Source organism: Ursus arctos, unplaced genomic scaffold, assembly GCF_023065955.2.
Source record: "Ursus arctos isolate Adak ecotype North America unplaced genomic scaffold, UrsArc2.0 scaffold_6, whole genome shotgun sequence".
NCBI lineage: Eukaryota > Metazoa > Chordata > Mammalia > Carnivora > Ursidae > Ursus > Ursus arctos.
Window position 1 is genome coordinate 44,050,804 of NW_026623078.1, and position 18,211 is coordinate 44,069,014.

At 36.9% G+C, this 18,211-nt stretch overlaps 1 long non-coding RNA gene across 1 annotated transcript; it reads right to left on the bottom strand.

Annotated features, from left to right (window-relative positions):
- Nucleotides 1–16,035: 16,035 nt before the first annotated feature.
- On the bottom strand, nucleotides 16,036–18,097 carry LOC113252946 (uncharacterized). The gene is made up of 2 exons (XR_003315139.4): nucleotides 17,976–18,097; nucleotides 16,036–17,863 (listed from the first exon to the last, which is right to left on the bottom strand). It is a non-coding gene; the product is annotated as an uncharacterized LOC113252946 (long non-coding RNA).
- Nucleotides 18,098–18,211: the final 114 nt, after the last annotated feature.

Sequence of the window (18,211 nt, forward strand, 5' to 3'; positions counted from 1 at the left end):
TCTGTCAAATAAATAAATAAAAATCTTAAAAAAAAAAAAAACTCCCTTAACCTTATTACCCAGTTATGTTCACTCAAAATATTTACCTGTATTTCCTTCATTATTTGTCTATGCAAATGTAAATTACACATAAGCAAAATTAAAATCCTTCTGTAAACTGTTTTATAAATTTCTGTTTTTGTTTCAAAATGTGTTATTATATTTCCCACGTCTTTAAGTAGATTTCAAAAATATAACTTTAATAACTGTACTTTATATCTTTTTGTGGATATTCCATGATTTACCTAATTTCTTAATATTGGACACTAGTATTATTTCCATTTTTTGCTATTAAAATGTTGCAATAAGTAAGTTGCAATAATTATACAATATTCCTTCAGTATAAAATGTCTATTAATAAAAGTGGAATTGCTGGGTCAAAATACCTGGACTCTTTCAAAAGCCTCTAAAAAGGTGTAAGTTTGTTTATTCTAGTCTTCCCCACAACAAATGTAATACTTAAGAACTTGTGTGTCTTTTTATTTACATAACTTGAATACTTCTATATGCATTTTCTGTATCTTGTTTTTACCTAATCATGTTTTTTTGGAGATCTTTCCATATCAACACATAAAGATCAGTTTCACTCTTTTTAGATTAGCATTTATTTTCATTGTATGAATTTCCAAGCCTTGACTTGTCCCATTCCATCATGAGCAAGTACTTTTGGGAGGGCACAGAAATTCATCATTAGGTAGAAGATGGGAACTAGTGTGAAAACCAGTGTCAAAGAGGTACTGACCTCCCAGAGAGAAAAGTAGTCTATTGGATGAAAAAATAATAGTATACGGGAAATTGTGGGAGGCGGGGGGCATGTGTGGAGGGAGTAGAAGAAAAGAAAGAAAGAGGAAAAGGGAATAAAAGTGGGAGAGAAGACATACAATGAGGTAGCCATGTCAAGGAAGCAAAGACAGGACTAGAAAGGGAAAGGAAGGGATAGCTGGCAACGAAAGAAGAACATCTGCCTATTATCACTATAATTTACAATTTATAGTTTAAAACATGCTTTGTGTACAGACTCTCATTTCATAGTAAACCTGTGCAACAAATAAGTAGGACAGTTAATGCTGTTGAGCCATATGACATGGAAGCCTCAATTTCTTATGAAATATTTCTATCCTTCCTTTTTCTTTTAAGCTTATTTATTTTTAGTAATCTCTACACCCAACATGGGGCTCAAACTCATGACCCCGAGATCAGGAGCTGCATGCACTTCCAAGTGAGACAGCCAGGCACCCAATCCATGCTTTCTATACCACAACTCAGACTCACTTGGCTTTGAGGTATCCTGGGAAATACTAACTAGTTGAAAAGGGAAAGGTGAGGTGTCAGAAGCAAGAATAAACAGAATTGACAGGAGCATAGGGCAGGCTGTAGGAGCAGGTTAGCACCATCCAAATGGTCAGGGAAAACTGAAGGGTGTTCCAGATCAAATTAGTACTCAAGGACTTCCAATCTAGCTGTTGACGAAGAACAGCAAGGGAATCTAGGAGGAACTGAAAATCAATATTAGGAGAGCAGTGATCCAGCTGATGAAGTGTTAGAAACTGATAATTGGAGGCACAGGTTTAACCTCTGTGGAAACAGGGCTAGGCTAGCATAGGCTCCGCAGGTTGATGGGTATCAAAGAAACAGGCTTACATTCAAGGAGAGGCTGCCATGTCAGCAGCAGAAATCAGAAGCTGGGGGCAAGTGGGGGCATCACTCACTCACAGGGATGGACAAATACAGGGAAAGGCTGGAGCTTAGAGGATGTAAGTTTATAAGCTCAGAGTTCAGAAGCAGAGACCAGATGGTATCTCATTTTTTTATTTTAAAGAAATCTCTACACCCAATGTGGGCCTCAAACTTACAACCCTGAGATCAAGAGTCATATGCTTGGGCACCTGGGTGGCTCAGTTGGTTAAGTGTCTGCCTTCAGCTCTGGTCATGATCTAGGGTCCTGGGATCGAGTCCCACATCAGGCTCATTGCTCAGTGGGGAGCCTGCTTCTCCCTCTTCCTGCTTCTCCCTCTTCTTGTGCGCTCACGCTCTCTCTCTCAAATAAATACATAAAATCTTAAAAAAAAAAAGTCATATGCTCTACCGACTGACCCAGCCAGGTGCCCCCAGATGATATCTTTACCACACCCTGGTGGATATGGGGATTTTGATCTATTTCTTGTCCTGATCAGGAATAGCAGAGATAAAAAAATGAGCCAACTGGGGAAGCCAGGGGTTGGCATACTTTATTTCTACCTCAAGTGACAACATTTCTTAACAATAAAGTGGGTTATCTTTGATTATGATAGTAGCTAATATTGTTTAATGAGGGCTTACTACTTTATGTGAATTGTCCCAATGTATCCTCAAAGCCACCCTTGAAGTGGGTACTACCATTATATGCATTTTACTGAGGCAGACGCTGAAACTCTAAGAGATCATGTTGCTCATTCATCCTATTTATTCCTAGCCTTAAGCCCTAGAATTGGAATCTCAACCCAAGTCACCTAATCCCAAATCCTTTGCTTTTAAACATAACTGCCTCCCTTATAGAGAGATTGCATATGTGGAGAAATATGAAGCCATATACAGATGGAAGTATCTATTACAATCCTTTAACCTAATTATTTTCAACCATAGTCTGCCAAAGTCTCCCTTTTTCAATTCTATTAGGATGATCTGTCCTTGAATCTGAAAATTAGTTGTTCACTTTGACCATCTACCTCGGTTTTACATTCCCACTCCTCCTTCATGCACCCCAGGTTTAGCTGCATGTGCTCACTCATCTTAGCTGCTTTCCCTTTCTTTGTCCTCTTCTCCCAAAGGTTTTTACCTGTTATTTGAATCATTTATTTCAGTCTTTCCCTATGTAGCATTAACATAATAAAGATTCTTATCATCACTAAACACAACTTTTGAAAATAGCTCTTATAATCAAATTGGATTATGTTTAATACAATTACCTTCTTTTTTCGCCCTCTAGGGTTAATTACAGATCTTAAAAAATATTTTAGAAGTGTGTGTTACAGTATCTTATTATTTTTCAGAAATGCAGAATTTCACTGCTGAATGTCAGGTTTTAAAAGTAAGATAATCCATCAGTTCTAAGAACTTCATGAACTACCAAAATAGTTGCTATTTCAGCCAGTGCAGGCTTCCAGTAGCTTTTATATAGTATTATGTTTCATGTTTTTTCTTTAATTATTAAAGTCTCTGTTCCAATAAGTGTAAATTTTCTGGAGTAGTTTTTTAGGTAAAACTATTTTCTTAAACTTTTTTTTTTAACATTTTATTTATTTATTTGACACAGAGAGATACAGCCAGCAAGAGAGGGAACACAAGCAGGGGGAGTGGGAGAGAGGAAGAAGCAGGCTCCCAGCAGAGCAGGGAGCCCAATGTGGGGCTCAATCCCAGGACCCTGGGACCAAACCCTGGGCCAAAGGCAGACACTTTAATGACTGAGCCACCCAGGAGCTCCTCTTCAACAGTTTTTGAAATAAGGAGAGAATTTCTGTCAGACAGAAATCAGTCTGGGAATTTACTTTGATGAGCCTACTAATGGTGGGTGAGGATTTACAGGAATACTATTAGGAGATAGAAAGCATCAGAAGAAATCAGAAAACTGCTCTTCATGAATAAAGGAAAGATATGTTTTTCCCTCTGACAAAGAGATGGGAAGAGAGTAAAAAAAAAAAAAAGTTGAAGAGATAGAAGTCAGAAAGAGAGAAAGGAGCTAGAAAGACCAGTTATTTTGCATGAACTGGCAGTAACAAGATAGGAAACTATTAAAAAAAATACTTTTACATTATCAACAAAGCAAAAAGTATACAAAAATTAATCTCACAAAGCAATACCTAAGAGTCTAAGATCCTTAATAACAAAATATTAAAACTGTATTAAAGAGGGGTGCCTGGCAGCCTCAGTTGGTCGAGCATGCAACTCTTGATCTTGGGGTTGTAGGTTCAAGCCCCATGCTGGGTAAAAGTGATTACTTAAAAATAAAATCTTTAGGGGCACCTGGGTGGCTCAGATGGTTAAGTGTCTGACTCTTGATTTTGGCTCAGGTCATGATCCCAGGGTTGTGAGATCGAGCCCCCACTGAGGCTCCACGCTGGGTGTGGAGCCTGCTTAAGATTCTCTCTCCCTTTGCCCCTCCCCCACTCTAAAAAAAGAGAAAATAAAATCTTTTAAAAAAATATTTAAAAAACTCTATTAAAGAGCATTTAAAAGGGCCAAAACAACTGTGTAGAAAAAGAAATATAACATGTTCAAGGATGAGAAGTTTGATAGGAGTTAGGGTAAAAGTGAGTGTGTGACTAGGAAGGGGCAGTACAAGGAATTTTCTGAGGTGATGGCACACTTCTGTGCCCTGATTGTGGTGGTGGTCACATGAATCTATACATGTAGCAAATATCACAGAACTATACCACAAACACACAAAAAGAGTGCTTGTAAGACTGGTGAAATCCAAATAAGATCTAAGGTTAATGGTATATTATCAATGGCACTTTCCTGCTTTTGATAAAATACTTTAAAGCTGGCTGAAAGGTACATAGGAACTTGTGTTATTTCTGCAACTTCTGGGTCTAAGATTAAATCAAAATATAAAGTTTTTTAAAAGTCATATTCTAGGGGTGCCTGGGTGACACAGTCGTTAAGCATCTGCCTTCAGCTCAAGGCGTGATCCCGGCGTTCTGGGATCGAGCCCCACATCAGGCTTCTCCGCTGGGAGCCTGCTTCCTCCTCTCCCACTCCCCCCACCTGCGTTCCTTCTCTCGCTGGCTGTCTCTCTTTCTGTCAAATAGATAAATAAAATCTTAAAAAAAAAAAAGTCATATTCTAAGAGACTCGTGAATCAAAGAACTCAAAGGAGAAATTAAAAAGTAGTTTGAATTGAGAAAAAAAAGGTAAGATATACGGTATGGTGACTATAGTAATACTGTGTTGTATGATTGAAATTTGCTGAGTGCATTTTAAGTGTTCTCAATACACATACACGCACTCACACAAAATTTAAGTACATGAGGTGATGGATGAGTTAACCTGATTGTAGTAATCATTTCACAATGTATACATCTATCAAATCATTATGCCATACACTTTAAATATGTACAATTTTAGGGGCATCTGGGTGGCTTAGTTGGTTGAATGTCCTCCTCTTGATTTCTGCTCAGGTCGTGATCTCAGGGTCATGGGATAGAGCCCTGTGTCCAGCTCCCCACCCAGCAGGGAGTCTGCTTGAGCTTCTCTCTCTCCCTCTGTCCCTACCCTCTTGCATGTGCACGTGCACACACTCTCTCTCTAAAATAAATGAATCTTATAAAAATATGTACAGTTTTGTCTGTCAATTATACCTCAATAAAGCTGATAAAAAATTATAATTTGTTTTTAAAAATAAAAATTAAAAAGAAATACTATAAATACTACATGGTAAAATTTCATGTAATATTTTAAGGATGACTTAAATGTTCAAAAATTAAAGTAACCAGTCTACAAGGATAAAAGAATGGAATTGTCTGAGGAAATATGAAAATAGTAACCAGTATTAACCAGACAAATAGTTATAGCTGAAATTTTAATACTGTTAAAGAAGAATATAATTTTTTGTTTATTCTGCTTGATAATTTATAGTTTTTAAGTAGTAAATTATTGTAATTTGTAGCTGTTTACAAAATAAATTTAATTTTTCTTTAAAATCGTAGAGAGTAAAATGTTGGAAATCTTTGATGTGTTTTTGTTTTTCCTTTCCTAGAGCTTTTCATTCTAAATTCTTCTTGCCATGCTATTCTGAACAGGCACCACTGATTACCAAATTTCAGTATAATCAAAATGCTAGAAAGAAAGCACCTTAATGACATGTCTTAAGGCTTCCTTGATATAAACATCACAATGACAAATTCTGATCTTTTCCCCATCATGATAGATAATGCTGATTTAAGTTAAAGTCTAATTTTTTTAAAACAAAATTAAGGGCATTACATGAATTCCTGCATAGACAATAACAGTCCTGCCAAGAAAATTACATTACCCAGTGTGCTATCCTAACCATTATAATTGGTTGAGGGGAGTGGGTAATTACCACAACAAACAATGGAGTTGATTTTCAACAGCAGTTCCCTGTCTGCTTCATTTTGAACTCTGGTTACTTCTTGGGCTGAAAATTTTGTATTATCTTCTGGTGCATTCTGCCTCATTACTTAGATTCCCAAACTCTCATGCTCCTCTAGAATCTAACTTCCTTTTCACCTTTTTTCCATGTCTATTCTCTGTTAACATACTAAGTGCTTTGACAGTAACAACCCACTCAAGTGTCTCTGATCACAATTCCTGGTACACTGGTAAGAAACATTAAAAAAAAAAATGGAAGAGACTGCAGGAGATAACCCACATTTAGAAAAATGAAGCCAAATCTATTTTCTAAAGGAGTTAAGTAAAGAAGCAAATCTTGAGATCCAGCAAACAACATTTTCAGTTGGTCCAAACTACACTTAACCCAGAACAGGTTAAATGTGCTCGCTCTCTCTCTCTTTCTCAAATAAATACTTTAAAAAAAAATGTTTGAGGGCCAACTAAAAGAAATATGTGGCAATGCTGGGCAGGTCAAACAAATACGATGTTAGACCACATTCAGCTCTCTTGATGTCTGTTTCCTCCATCCTAATGAATATTTCTCATTTTAAATTGATAGAATCTTTACCCATTAACACTTGGGATATTTAAAGGCAGATGACTGTCTATTTGGTTCCGTTCACAGTACATAACAGGTACTTTAAAAATATTAGTTGAGTAGACTAAGTGGATGAAATCATCCACACTTCATTATATGGTTCAAAAGTCAGTTATTTAATTTCTATGAGGAGACAAAATTTGAATAATGGAGATTTATTTACATCTTCAGTAAACATAACAGTGAGCACTTGTAGGTATCACCTTACCAAATCATTATGATGATTCTATGTAGTAAGACTATCATTGTCCCCTAACTTGTACAAAGGGTTAGTAAGCTACAGAAGTAATAAAGAGAAGAGATATAAAATAACCTAATTCTGACCCCAAGTCCCATCTATTAACCATTAAATTATTATTCTATGTAACTTTATATTAAAGAACAACAAAACCACAATAAAGACCTAAGAAACAGTGTTTTGTTTTGGAAACTGACACTGGTTTTGGACCAGCTAGGTAATATAAAAGAATAGAGGTATAATGAAAGGTAAGAATTTGGTGAAATCAAAGGACTTCTGGAGAAGCTGTAGGTTGAGAAAGAAAACACAAGGCCCCAGAGAGGAGAGATTTGCCTTATTGAAAAGCAATGGGGGGACGCCTAGGTGGCTCAATCGTTACGCGTCTGCCTTTGGCTCAGGTTGTGAACCCAGGGTCCTGGGATCGAGCCCCACATGGGGCTCCCTGCTCAGTGGGAAGCCTGCTTCTCCCTCTCCCCCTCCCCCTGCTTGTGTTTCCTCTCTAGCTGTGTCTCTCTCTGTCAAATAAATAAAAAAGAAAGAAAGAAAGAAAGAAAGAAAGAAAGAAAGAAAGAAAGAAAGAAAGAAAGAAAAGAAAGAAAGGAAAGCAATGGGAAACAAACTGAGGGTTGCTGGAGGGGAAAGGGGTGGAGGAATGAGGTAACTGGGTGATGGACATTAAGGAGGGCATGTGATGTAATGAGTACTGGGTATTATATAAGACTGATGAATCACAAGCCTGTACCTCTGAAACCAATAATACATTAAAAATTAATTGAATTTAAATTAAAAAATGTAAAAAAATAAAAAATAAAGTCCCAAACTTAAAAAAAAAAAAAAAAAGAAAGGAGCATGATGTTGGAGGAACAGTTTTCATAGATACTTAGTAGCTGGAAGAAATTCTATGCTATTCCTAGTTTGCCAGGTTTTTTTATGAATCAGTGTTGATTTTTTTCCAAAAGCTTTTTATGTCTCTATTGAATTAATCATGTTTTTTTTGTTAATATGCTGAATTTCATCAAATGATTTCTTTTTTTAATGCTAAGTGAACTCTACTTTCCTGAGATAAGCCCTACTTGAACATACTGTGGTATCCATTTTGTGTGTAGTTGGATTTGATTTTCTAATACCTCATAAAGGATTATTCATGAGAGATATTGCTCTGAAATTTCCCTTTTTGTAATATCTTTGCTGGGGTTGGTATTATGTTTGTGTAGGCCTCATAAAATGAGATGAGGAATGACTCGTCCTGCAATTTTCTTTTTTTTTTAGATTTTTTATTATGTTATGTCAGTCACCATATAGTACATCATTAGTTTTTGATGTAGTGTTCCATGATTCATTGTTTGCGTATAACACCCAGTGCTCCATGCAATACGTGCCCTCCTTAAAACCCATCACGGGCCTAGCCCAATCCCCCACCCGCCTTCCCTCTGAAGCCCTCAGTTTCCCAGAGTCCATAGTCTCTCGTGGTTCATTCCCCCTTTTTTATCCCCCATCCTCCTGCAATTTTCTAAAAAGTGTTTGTGTAGCATTGATGTTATTTATTCCTTGAGTGTTTGATAGAATTCACCAGTGAAAACTTATGGACTTGGTATTTTCTTTTTTTGAGAAGTTTTTTGATAATAAATTCATTAAAAAATACGTATAAGACTAAAAAAAAAAAAAGAAAGAAAGAAAAGCAATGAAATGCTGAGAGTTCAGAATCTGAAAAAAACCTACCTGGAGAAGTTATTTCCAATCCTGACTGCATATTAGAGTGATCTGGGGAGATTTAAAAAAAATACACCTGCTTGCTCCCAATAGCAGACCTTTTGGGAAAGAGACCAGGACATGAGCATAATAAAACTAGTTGACTCTTCAGATGATTCCAAAATACAGGCAGATTGGAAATTTCTGCTTCAGATTACCCAGTGATATCCAAACTAAACTTCTCGGGGCTCATCAGAGGTGCCTCAAGTTTAGGGAATAGTTGGTAGGATTCCATGCCACTCCTTCCTTTCAGTCTCATTGGCTCTGTTTTTAACTGTTTCATATGCTCAGCTTCTGCATGAGATTTCATTTGAAAAAATAGTTTTATGGTAAAAAGTAAAGAGATGGCTTTTCATCTTTCTAGCCCCCTCAGTTTAAAATTGGAAACTAAGGCACAAAGAGGCTAATACAGAGGCTGCCACAAGACACGTTGACTTCAAGAACACATCTCCATGGCTTTGACCAGAGACCAGCAAGATACCTAGAGATGAGGTATAAGGCACTGGACACTGAAATGCTGCTGCAGTACCACCCAAGGTCTCCATGAAAGTCCTAATCAGTCGTAACAGCTGAAATAAGAAACAGCCCAACTCAATTAATCTTGGGCAAGTCCCTCCAATTGATGGAAATATATTTGAATCCAGAATCCTATGAGATAGAAGAAATAAAGTACTTATCTTCCCAGTCCTTGAAATTTCTTTCACCTTTAGGAAGAAGTTGGAATGGATGCTGAGTTCCAATTGCCATACCCACTACACCAGGTTCCATCAAGTTAGGATTCTTAACCAATGCCACATGACTGTTTAGTGATAGGCAAAGGAAAAAGGAGAAAAAAAATATCATAAAGGAAGAAGAAAAATAATTTAGTGAGGAGGATTTAGAAATGGGCAAGAGGGGTGCCTGGGTGGCCCAGTCATTATGCGGCTGCCTTTGGCTCGGCTCATGGTCTCAGGTTCTGGAATCGAGCCCTGCATCGGGCTCCCCGCTCAGCTGGAAGCCTGCTTCTCCCTCTCTCACTCCCCCTGCTTGTGTTCCCTCTCTCACTGCCTCTCTCTCTGTCAAATAAATAAGTAAAATTAAAAAAAAATGGGCAAGAAAACAAAAATGAGAGACTTGAAAACACTGCAACTGAAAATAGTTGAAAAGGTGAAATACAATATAAATTAAGACACAAACTAGAAAGTTAAAAGGCCAAAAGAGAAAGTACTTTAAGGTGTTTCTTTTCACTTACTGGTATTCTGTTAGCTGCCATTGGGTAAAATCTCGTTGTGGGGACAAGATTTGATCTTTTGTCTTCTAATTAGCACTGAGGACTGATTTGAGTCTAAGAATATTGATGATAAAATATGGCACGATGTTTCCATAACTGTATGAAGATGAAAAGGACCTTAAATGTTCTTTTGTCTTTATTATTGCTAAATGATCATCCAGTCCATGTTTGATATATTAAAATGTTTGCTGAATGACTTGTGTGTGCAAAGCACTACATTAGGTAATGAGGACAAAAACATGAAGGCGGCGGATCTAGTTAGTCTGTGCTTCATGAAAGTATATTCAAATACAGAAAACAGAAGAAAAGAAAAAGTATTATAAGAGGGAATAATTAGGGTACTTACAATAGGGAAAGAACTGATAAATATTGTGCATTACTTTAGATAGAGTGGTCAGGGAGTGATGGCAGATCAGTATTTCCATGGTGAGAAAGCACTATTTCCAAAGGTACTCCATTCCCAAGGAAGAGATAGTGTGAGAGTTCAAGATAGCAAAGGCCAGAATGGCTTAAAAAGATTATAACAGAACGTGGCATGGGATGAGACTGGAGATGGCCTTAAGAAGCTTGTTAAGAAACATACACTTTATTGAAAAACTACTTAAGAGCTGAAACTCTAAAATTTGGTTTCAATTTTACAAAGATCACTCATATCGTATATAAAGAATAAACTTGAGACAGGTGTATTTTCATAATACAAGTGAGAAATGATTCGGGCTTGGACCTAAAGTGGTGCCAGGAACTGGAAGTAGGTTAACTGATTTGAGATACATTTAGAAGGTGGGGTTTAATGATTTATTCAAAGTAAAGGGTAAGGGAAAACAGTAGTCAAGAATGACACCCAGATTTCTGAACGCAGCAACTGAGACAACAGTGGCGCCGCTTACTGATTAAGTGTTTCCAGTTTATTGTATGTCAATTTTACCTCAATAAATAAAACTGTAAAAGAAAAAAGGCAAGAAAAAGATGCTATTAGAGGGTAATCAGGGCTCTGACAGTGCTACAGAAGGTAAAGTCATTGACAGTTCCTTGAGATAAGTGATATATACTTATCGTGAGACTATCCCCACCCTCCCAAACGTCAGGGGTCTCAGGTAGCTTGTTGGTTAGGTGCTCCATCTCTGATAAATGAAACAGACGAATCTTGACCTGAATGATAATAAACAGTTGGTTTTAGAAAATTTGGGGACTATTTTTCCCAAGTCAAGGAAGCACCTAGTGAAAAACTTTCAGGTAGGAAGAAGCTTGATTTTTCTAAAAACAGAAAAAAAGACCAAAATGGCTGAAGTTCTATGATTGGGAGTAGATGGGATCAGAGATAATTTCAGGAACAAAAACATGTGGGGACTTCTACGATGTGGTGGTGCCATTTACTGAGATTAAAAAAAAAAAAAAAAGATCCTGGGGCGCCTTGGTGGCTCAGTTGGTTAAAAGTCTGCCTTCAGCTCAGGTCATGATCCTGGGGTCCTGGGATCGAGCCCCACATCGGGCTCCCTGCTCTGCAGGGAGTCTGGTTCTCCTTCTTTCTTTGCTGCTCCCTCTGCTTGTGCTCTCTTTGTCAAATAAAATCTTCTAAAAAATAAATCCTGGAAATACAAAAAATTCAAAAATTTTTCTCACCACTGGAAATACAGAAAATTCAAAAAAGAACAAAAACCCAAACAAATCTAGAGTATAAATTTAGAGAAGAGTCATTTAGCATGTTAAATCCAAAGTACCTGTGGGACAATCCAAGTGAAGCCACCCAGGAGGCTGTATTTGTACGTATGACTCAGGCACTTGGGAGAAAGGTCCAGTTGGCACATAGATGTAGTAATTGAAGCCATGGGAGTTGAAGTTGGGAGAAAAATGGGCCTGGGACAGAGCCCTAAGGGAACCCCCAAATTTCGGTGAGAGACAGAGAAGGAGCAGTCAGAACCAAAGGAAAAAAAAAGGAGGTGAGGGTAGGTCATGGAAGCAAAGGGAGGAGATAGACAATACTCAATTTAACACGGATATATAATAATATCAGTTGGTGATAACTGGAGAGAAGTTATGGAGAGAAGTCAAGCAAACTCAACAGGGAAATAGGAAAGGTGGGTGGAAAGAGCACATTTCTTCTCTTTTTTATATGGTGGGACAAGGACAGGCTTCACAGACATTTGAGTATAAATGTGGACAGAAGGGATAGTCAATAGTGTCGGATATTGCTGAGAAGCAAACTACAAGCTGAAAAGTGGTGATTTTTGACAGCTGTTTTATATGGTGGGAAAATATGCAGCAGTTAAAAATGTTTTTAAACATAAATGACTTGGAGAAATGTATTATAATTGCAAGTGAACAAAGGGCAGAAATTTATATATAGTATTAGCCTACATTTAAAAGTAATTTCCAGAAGGAAATATCCCCTTCTCAGGGCATCTATGCATGGTGGGATAATGGGTAACACTTATCATCTCTATCTTGTTTAAGATTTCTGCAGAAATATTTTTAATTTTAAAAAGTAATATGCCTTTCTTTTGCTGTGAACAGGTCAGGATTTTGGGGTTATGGGATCGATTCCTACGTTGGGCTCCGTGCTCAATGGGGAGTCTGAGATTCTCTCTCCCTCTGCCCCTCCCCTCGCTCCCGCTCTCTCTCACTGAAATAAATAAATCTTAAAAAACAAAACAAAACAAACCAAGGCCCAATTTCCTTCATCAGTGTATCTAACCCTTATGAGCTTTGCAATTGGGTGTGACCCTTGAGTACCAATCTCATTTCATAATTGGTTTCATGATCTCTCTCAATTATGTAGTCTGGTCAACCAAAAAACACAAACCCTCAATTTTTCTGTACTTTTTTGGCATATAAATTTATACCATCACTTAGTCTTGTTGAGGGTTCTTTGAAATTAGTATTTGGGATAGATAGTCTAGATTTCAACCTGGCTCTATTCCATATTGGGAACATTCTCCCCTTGCTATCCCAGACAAAACAGCAAAATAACAGCCGCTAGGAATCCAGATTTGCTGGCTCAGTGCCAACAGAAAGGAAAGAAGCAAAAAACCCTGTGTACATGCTAACCATGTAAGAGTCTTTCAGGACCATTGCAGTGATCCTTAATTCTGTGGGAGTCATCGATGTTGTACCCTCTCAAAGCTGCATTCTTTGGCTCTTGGTGTAAATGTGGCTTCCCAAATTCTAATTGGAAATACTTAACAAAACCATGTTAAATTATAGTCCATATTCATTTTTTGCAGGTTATGTATGTTAATTTGTTTACTAAAATTTATTAGTAAACCCCCAAATCAATACTTATGGTGCTTTCATGGGCATGTGTGTGTGCAGAGTAGCAGCAAATTGGAGTCATCTGACATGTATGGGCCCAGATGAAGTGAGACAAGGTGACACTGTCAATCCTTGTCTCAGCTCTCATGCTGCAAACAAGTGCTCTTTTCATGATATATTTGTGTGTTTTTGCATTTTTGTCTTTTCTTGGTGGTTTTGCTGTTTAAAATGGTCCAAGAATAGGGCCAGGTAGTGCTTGTTCCTAAGTACAAGAAGGCTCTGATGTGCCTTACAGAGAAAATGTTAGGTAAGATTAGTTCAGGCCATGTCTTACAGTGCTGTTGGCTGAGTTTAATGTTAATGAATCAACAACAGATATTAAATAAAGTATCTTAAAACAAAGTTATGTATTGATCAGTTGATGAAAATAATGTGACCAGAGGTTCACAGGAACCTGATCCTATCTTTCCCCCAGATGCAATGATACAGTATTCGCTAATTCAGTGTGACTTTACAGAAATAACTACTAGTAACAAAAATCAACTATATTGCAGTGAACTACAATTTAGAATATTTAGAACAATGGGTGTGCCATTATAGTTTTAAAAGTTTGAAAATTACAAATTAAAAAAATTTTTTTGGTACATACTCCATATTACCCATGGCTAAGTAGAGGGCTGACTATAGTGCGCATGGTTTTTGAAGTTAAATTCAACTGGAACTAAAATCTCAATCTTCTATTTCTCTGTAATACCTACCCACCAAATGCAGGTGTCCCTTAAGTTTTAATCTTCTTTCATTTTTCCTTCTATTTCTTATCATCTTTTCCAGGGTGATTTCTCATGGCCTCAAATACCATCTTCATATCAGAAAACTCAAACCTAAATTTTCAATCTTGACACCTCTTCTGGCTCTAGACCTGAATTTCCAAATACCTGTCTGGCTTATCCACAAATCATGATGGGTATGTTACAAACCAAACTGATTTTTTCCCTCCATTAGCCATTTTTTACTGTGTATGTACCTGAACTGAAGTAATGAGATTTCTTCCTTATCATATAAACCAAAAGTTTATCCTCAGAACAATCTTCTAAGCAGGTGCTGTAGTGTGGATGAGGCAGGATTACATAGCTGACAAAATTACAGCCCTGAGATCACATTTGGTTCTGATATTTACCATGCAGACTTAAGCCAACTACTTTCTGAGCCTCAATTTCCTGGTTAGTAGACACAGTGAAGGTCTTATTTTTGTACTTGAAAGTCTGTTACGTATCCAGATTTGCAGCATCAACCCATGGGAGCTTTTAAGAAATACAGAATCTCAGCTTTACCCCAAATATGTTGTATCATTATCTGCATCTTAATATATCTTCAGGCAACTGGTTTGCATATTCTAGCCCACCCTTACCAATACAAGAATATTATCACCTTTAGGGGAGTGCAACATTGGAGAATCCAAAGTCCTGTCTGTAATTTACTAGAGCTGCTGTTCCAATTATTGCTAGTACTCCTATTTACCCACTTGTCACAAATTCTATAGCATTATTAATGAAGGCCTTTTACACCTTTTATAAATCTTTGATTTCATCCAGAAACCTTGATCTGCACATAACTTCAATTTAAATCCCCCCCAAAGGTTATTTTATTCACTAGAGTGAGACCTATTATTATGAGAGCCTTATTCTTCATTTACCATTTTAAGTTGTACTCCTTCAACATTTCTAAATTTGGATTGTTCAACTCGAAGTTTTCCTTGTGTCCCAACTTTACAAATTTTCAACACAGGAGGAAAACAGAAGTACCAGTCTGGCCTGAAATATTTGGAAAATGTGACTTACAATTCAAGTACAAAAACTTTTATACAAGAGCACTGCTTCAGCAAAACTGTTTCTAGACTCTAATGCTATTTAACGTTTATTAAGCATTCATAATGTACAATGTACTATGTTCAGTGAGAAAGTTTATAGATCTTTAATATATTTTATAATCTAATCCCAGGCTGCTATTAACCTGAGATACATTTCTAACAAGCTCCCAGGCAATGCTGATACTGCTTTTCTGAGGACCATAATTTCAATATGAAAACCATACCACAGAAATATATGGAGGTCTAAGAAAGAGACAATAAAACCTGTGTGAGCGTATGCGGGGGTATGGTGGTAAGAAAAGACTTCGGCTTCTCCCTCTGAAAATCAGCTGTTTAGAACTTACATTAAAACTCAGTAGGGAGAAATCTGTCACCAAGATGTTAATTGTGGCACTTAGAATAGCTTATATTGGAGAAAACCCACTACTTAGAATTGGAAGGTAACACAATTTACAATCTCCAGTTACTAAGTCTACTAGGTGCATGTTCCGTCCTTCACCTAATATTTTCATTTCCTGTTCCTTGCCTTTTGAACATCCATTCCATAACATATAACGTCCTTATTGTAGCATTTCCTAAATTATAAGTGTTTGTTACAATTTTCTCTTTGACCTGTTATTTAAGAACATCCAAAATTCCAAGTATATGATTTTTCGGCTTTTAAACTGAGTTTCTAGGCTTTCTTGCAATGTAGTCATTTGTGCAATGTGCTCATAAAATTTTCTCTGTACCCTACTACAAGGTCATTTAGAAATGCTTCAGGATAATTTGAAAAAAATGCAAATGAAGTAGCAAAGTAATACATATTACACACACATACACACCCCTCCTATTTAGTTTATCTTTGTTCATCTACTTTACTAAAGACTTTTAAGTATTGAAGTTAGTGCCCAATATATGTATTGCCATATGTATCTGAATTAAGAATTACTTTATTAAGTACTTAAAATGCACTTAAACACGATGCATACATCAGTAAAACTATCACTCACATCAAGATATTGAACATTTTGTACATGAATGCCATGTTATTTACCACATAAAGCTTCTTAAATGTTACATCCTACATTGGGTTTTATACGTTGTTATAGCTTAAATTCTGATAAAAATGTTGCTCCCTATTTCAATTTCTATGACTTAACAGTTTTCATTATCTTTAAACTCCTTTATCCTTTGGTTTTACAAATATGAACATGCAGGTTCAGAGACTGATTTTTTAAAATCTTTTTAACAGGGGTATTTAGCCCGTTTATGAGTGTGATAATTCACCTGTATCTCTGTCAACCTATTTTATGCTAATTTTAAGTTTTCCCTGCTGTTTTTTCCACCACTTCCTCTCCAAGCCATAAAACTGGTGTATTCTAATTTTATCTGTAACACTTATCTCAATGTCAAATTTATTCAGAATTAAATACTACATGAAGCAGTTACTACTGATTTTCCCTAGGCAAGATGTACATAAAACAAGGTTTTCATCTACTGCCTTCCCAGTCAGGGATTTGGAAACTTTTTTTTTACAGTCGGTATTAACATTATAGACAAACTTGTGACTTTTCCCCCTCTAATTAAAAATAAAGGACACAAAACTGTACCAATTTTCCGTTTTATCAGATTAACACTTGGAATGCCTTTACTCTAGGTGTCCTGTCCACAGCGACAAAGCCTTTTTATTTAGCTGAACAGCATGCATAGTTTTATCTACATTACATACTAAAAACAAACTGCTCTGTAAATTGAACACTTAACACACCTTTTCAGTTTAAAACAAGACAAAGTGAAATTTTAGACCCAACTTAAGAATCTACCTTTGCATTTAGTTTGATAACCCTACATATAACAATTTAATCTTAACGATATTTAACTAGCTTTTAATGTTCACCCACCATTTTTTTTTTTCATACAATTGTCTCACTACTCTTGAGTTGTTTTTGTGGGCTGCAGTTAACAGCATTTAGCAAATTTTCCAAGGATGGGTGATACATTTTCTTAACCCCTGCACATCTGGGAATATCTTCCAGTTGCCTTATAAAGAAACGATAACTTGGCAGGATATATATATAACGCTTGGTTCAAAATCACTTTCCCTTAAAACTGTAGGTATTGCTCCATTGCCTTTCAGCATTTAGAGCTGGAAGAAAAAAAATCGGGTCAGTCTGACTTTTACCCCTTATAGCTAACCTGCTTTCTCTGTCTGAATACTTGTAGAATTTTTTTCCTTATCCTTCCAATTAAAAACATCACTAAGATGTCTAGGTGTTGCTTTCTTTTCGTTAAGTTTTATTGGTACTCTATGAACTTTTGCTATTTGCAGATTTAGTCCGTCCTTCGAATCTGGAAAATTTTCTTCAATTAGTTCCTTATTGTTTCAGCTTCATATGCTTTTTCCGTTTCAAATATTCCTATTATGCGTACATTGTAGCTCCTGGACCGATCCCGTAGACTTATTTTCTTCTCTTTATTTTTCCTTTTCTTCCGCATGCTCTCTCTCTTGTTTTGCATTTACTTCGGTAACTCGATTTTCTGCCCGATCAGGCTTGCACATTTCTGTTATATCTCTCAACTCCCTGATATTTTTCAAGCGCTCTGACATTAGCCTCTTTATCACTGAGCATAGATATCTAAGCTCCTGTGTTATATGATCCTCAAACCTTACTATCTCTTCGGTCTCCACTGCTATATCCGTTTCAAGAGGCGGCATTTTCTCGCTTATACGCTGTTTCTTCCGAACTCAGGTATTACGACCTTTAAAACAATAAACAAAACTTAATTCCCTACCGTTTGATTGAATCAGCCCAAAAATTCCCACTGGTAATTATTAACAGTTTTATTGAAACGTTTTCTTCTTAGAGCTTACCTTTTGAACAACTCTTCTCGGCAACGGGACCAAATGGTTTAAGGAAGCCTTCAGCCACACAGCACAAACGAAATCGAATGTCCAAAATGGTTCCCGTACGTCATCACTGCGCGCCTCAAGTCAGAGCCAATAGCCTGATGCTTAGCTTTACTGCTGAGGAGCTATAGCGCGCTAGCCAATCGCGAGGCAGCAAACTCCAGCGAACCAGGCCACACCCTCATGCGCTGTCGCGCTCC